This window comes from Octopus bimaculoides, chromosome 14 (genome assembly GCF_046866305.1).
Source record: "Octopus bimaculoides isolate indiv1 chromosome 14, ASM4686630v1, whole genome shotgun sequence".
Taxonomy (NCBI): domain Eukaryota; kingdom Metazoa; phylum Mollusca; class Cephalopoda; order Octopoda; family Octopodidae; genus Octopus; species Octopus bimaculoides.
In genome coordinates, this window is record NC_142941.1 from 6,319,937 (window position 1) to 6,324,936 (window position 5,000).

The 5,000-nt window shown below is 37.9% G+C and overlaps 1 protein-coding gene across 2 annotated transcripts in view; it reads left to right on the top strand.

Moving 5' to 3' along the window:
* Positions 1–3,925: 3,925 nt before the first annotated feature.
* Positions 3,926–5,000, top strand: part of LOC106882081 (metalloreductase STEAP4) — a 5,260-nt gene continuing 4,185 nt past the window's right edge. Inside the window, exon 1 of one of the 2 annotated variants that reach the window (XM_052972642.2) lies at positions 3,926–5,000. This exon is cut by the window's right edge and continues 261 nt beyond it. The gene's annotated coding sequence lies outside the window, so the exon portion shown is untranslated. The other variant, XM_014932642.3, reaches the window with a different exon arrangement.

The following is a 5,000-nucleotide window of genomic DNA, read 5'->3' on the forward strand; positions in this document are numbered from 1 at the left end:
TATATATATATGTGTATATATATATATATATATATATATATACACACACACACACATATATATATATATATATATATATACACATACATACACATACACATGTACACACATACACGAATGCATACACATACAGACATACACACATATGCACACGCATATGTATACATTTTATGTCAACATAATAACTGAAAATTATATATCTGAAATATCTTCCCTAATAACACATTCAGATTGACTCTCCCTAAAATATCTTCATTAACTATTACTAATGAGATGAAGATTAGCTGAACAGATGAACTGCAAGGGTCAAGCGAAATAGCTGTTATCTCCAAGCCTTTATAGCAACAACGCAGTTAATAAACGATGTATAAATAAAACATATCTATATATATATATATATCAATCAAGTGTGTTTAAAGTAGGTAGAGACAAACAGACAGATAGCAGAGATGAGAAAAATGTCGATGAGAAACGTGGTAATATTTTGTTTGAATTAGGAAACTGTAATTAAGATAAATTAAACAAATAACAACAAAAACTGTAGAATGAGAGATAAGCTCACGGTACGTTATCGCTGTGACACAGTTTCAATTCCTGTTGACAACTACAGCAGTTCCTTGATATTCAAGTTCATTTGTTCCCAGAGACCGTTTGTAAAGTGGAAACTTGTAAAGCAGGGCAATAATTTCCCATAGTAGTAATGTTATAAATTGTAATTCGTTCCCAGAAAAATATTTTACAAGTGGCTGTGTGGTAAGTAGCTTGCTTACCAACCACATGGTGCCGGGTTCAGTCCCACTGCATGGCACCTTGGACAAGTGTCTTCTATTATAGCCTTGGGCTGACCAAAGCCTTGTGAGTGGATTTGGTAGATGAAAATTGAAAGGTATATATATATATATATATATACGTTCTTCACACTGGATACATGAAGAACTTAAGTGAGCTGCACGAAAGCACACGGCTTGTATAGTGAATGGGGAAAGCTTGGTCTGCAATGTTTGCAGTCATGTATGCTAGTCAAGAGCAGGGCCAGCCTTGTCGCATTCTATGTCACTCTGAATCTCCCTGAAAATTTCGTCAAGGCCAGCCTTGTTGCATTCTATGTCACACCGAATCTCCCTGAGAACTTTATCAAGAGTATGCCTCTCAGTGGAGTGCTCAACCATTTACATGTTAATTTCACGAGCAGGCTTTTCCATTGATTGGATCAACTGGAACTCTCGTTGTCATAAGCACCAGAGTGCCACTTATATGTGTGTGCTTGTATATGTCTCCCTGTGAGCTTGTGTATTATGGACACCAGCTGCCTCCTATGACTTGTGTCATACGTCACAAAATTTGTAAGACAATATCTGGACATAAAAGACATATGCTTGTTCTCAAAAAAACATTCCTTCAGAATCAGATTCCAAAGGGCAAAAATGTAGAAGAAACTTGAATAATATCTGTCACTTGTGTTTTAAACCTTGTCAGTCAGCAGTTGGTCTTAAAAGTCATCTGAGGGATTGTTCTGTGTGATGGGGTGTGGTGTGTGTTGATGGGACAGCTATCATCTGTCAAGATGAAGCAATCATCATATATATATATATATATATATATATATATATATATATATATATATATATATATATATATATATATATATATACACAAGGATATATATACAAACTTTAAATTTTCTTACCAAAGTCTACCTGCATAAATCTAAACCAGTAAATTTTAATCAATTTTTAAAAATACTTTTTCATATAAGTGCATGAGTGGCTGTGTGGTAAGTAGCTTGCTTACCAACCACATGGTTCCGGGTTCAGTTCCAGTGCGTGGCACCTTGGGTGAGTGTCTTCTACTATAGCCTCGGGCCGACCAAAGCCTTGTGAGTGGATTTGGTAGACGGAAACTGAAAGAAGCCTGTCGTATATATGTATATATATATATATATATATATGTGTGTGTGTGTATGTGTTTGTGCGTCTGTGTTTGTCCACCACCACCCCCGACTTCGCCTTTAGTCGAGCAAATCGATCCCAGGACTTATTCTTTGTAACCCTAGTATTTATTCTATCGGTTTCTTTTGCTGAACTGCTAAGTTACGGCAAAGTAAACACACCACCATCGGTTGTCAAGTGATGTTGATGGGACAAATACAGACACAAACATACACACACACATACATACATATATACATATATATACGACAGGCTTCTTTCAGTTTCCGTCTACCAAATCCACTCACAAGGCTTTGGTCGGCCCGAGGCTATAGTAGAAAACACTTACCCAAGGTGCCACGCAGTGGGACTGAACCCAGAACCATGTGGTTCATAAGCAAGCTACTTACCACACAGCCACTCCTACGCCTATACATATATTTTTAGTACAATACTATTTTAGACATATATATCTTCGTGAGAAATTTTGTTGATATTAAATTTCATGCTATTATTTCAAAATACAGTGTATATATGAATGTATGAGTGTGTATATATGGACATATATGCACATGTGTATTCATATGCATGCACCCCTGCGAGTGTGTATGTAATTATAAGCAGGTATAGATATGTCTGGGTATATATGTGAGTAAACTGAGCTTAGATGTGTGTATGAGTGTAAAGATGTGTGTGTGTGTGTGTTATAGTGTAAATGTGAGCATGAATGTCTCTTTGTGCTCTTACTGGTTGATGTTACATGACCATAAGTTTGCAGGACCAAGCCTGCCTGGGGTTAAACAACAACATCATCATCATCATTAACAAACTCAACAGTGGCAAAGCAACCACAGATAATTACAGCATTATCAATAAATTAGAGTGGAAAATATCCACCACCATCACCACCACCACCACCTCCACCACTACAAAATAATGTCTCCCTTTCATTAAGTCCCCACCTCTGTCCTAACCCTGAAGATTAGAAAAACGTAACAACCAGGCATAGACATAGTTGTATGGTTAAGAAGTTTGCTTCACAACCATATGGTTCCAAGTTCAATCCCACTGCACAGCAACATGGCCAAGTATCTTCTTTTTTATAAAACTTTGTGATTGGATTGTTGCCATGCTTGACAAAATGTTTCGTGGCATTTCTTCTGGCACTTTATGCCCCAGGTTCAAATCCTGCTGAGGTCCTCTTTGCTGATCTTCCTTTCACGGTTAGTAAAATATAGTACCAGGCAAGTACTGGGTTAATGTTATTGAAATTGCTGGCCTTGTGCCAACACTAGAAAGCATTTTATAACCTTGTGTTGGCCAAAATGCACTGCAAATAGAACTTAGTAGACAGAAAATCTGTGTAGATGGGTACAAGTTATATAACAGTAACTTAACGTTGCGCCAAATAGTGATCAATGAAATAAGTAGCAGAATAAAACAAGAGGGTTGGCATGGTTGAGTAAATGCCTTGAAGGAAGTGCTCCAGCATGGCCACATTCCTTTGATTGAAACCAGCAAAAAGGCACAGGGCTTGGCTGTGTGGTAAGAAGCTTGCTCAGGTCGACCCAAGACTATAATAGAAGACACTTGCCCAGGGTGCCACACAGTGAGACTGAACCCAGTTTCATGTGGTTGGGAAGCAAACTTCTTACCACACAGCCAAGCCTGTGCCTATATGGAGTGAGGGTGGGGGATATCAGAAGATTACGACCATTAAGAACAACAACAGCCCATTCCTGATATTGTCATTTCATTACACTACTACCACCACCACCACCACCAACACCACCACTACCACCACCACCACCACCACCACCACCATCACCCTTTCCACCACCACATTCAACAACAGCACCATCATTACCAGCAACAGCAGCAATAACTTCGTTATTCCTTCCATTACCACGCCTTTATTAAAACACAGAAATATTTTAATAAAGGCCTTATTACCAACATTACACACACACACACACAAATACTCATGGGCGCATATCCCCCACACACATGCATACACAAGCACACTCAAATACGTAGATATGGACATATAGATACACAAACGCACACATGAATATATAGATGTATATGTTCATGAGCGCAAGCGTGTGGTGTGTGTGTGTAGATCTGTGCATGATTACTTAACGTGTACCAAAACCCTCACATACACAGACTATCATTGGCACACATGCATGTGGGCAATAGATAGGTGGATAAGCACCCCCCAAACACACACACACACATTGTACAAATATAAAATAAACTTTGCTTGCGAGTTCAGAGCGGTTCTCATTGAATTGGTTGCAATCCACCTCTTTTGTTCTCATTTCTGAACTCTTCCTTATTTTCTTGATTTGCCTATTTTTTCAGTATTTGCCGACACGACCATTATCGACGTCTGGTTATTGTCAGTTACTCACAGTAGGGGTAAAACACCAAAGAGATCTAGCTCTCATATCTACGTTGAAGGAAAAGTAACACAATTTCCATACGCCCCTCTCTGATACTGTCACATATAACAATTTTAAGCATTACCAAAATACCACCATGTCCAATGATTATTCTTCTAAAATAACCGCCACCACTTCTCTTCTCTAATCACCTCATTTCATCTTCTATGAAACCATTCGTCACCAGGTCTAAGCTATGTTAACATTAATGCAGAGAAGATTCAATACATGCGACTCATGACTCAAGTTTTTGTATTGAAAACTCAATTTACGCATATAAAGATTCACTGGAGATATACAGTTTATGCCATTCAAGACAAGTTTTGCTGTAAAAAATATAAAAGAAAAGAACTATATTACATCGGCGAAGGTTCAATTTACGAACTTTCAGACTCGATTTACGTAGGTAAGAATTCAATATTACATCCTAGAGACTCAATTCATACAGGTAAAGATTCAATTTATGCTCCTCAATACTTAATCTGCGTCTTCTGAAACGCAATTTGTGATGTTAAAGACACGATTTACACCGCTTATATTATAAATCCTAATTAGAACAGAGTCGGGTTTATGTTAAGAGGAGGAAATGTGATCATCGGATAATTGAGCTTAATTGGAAGAAAAA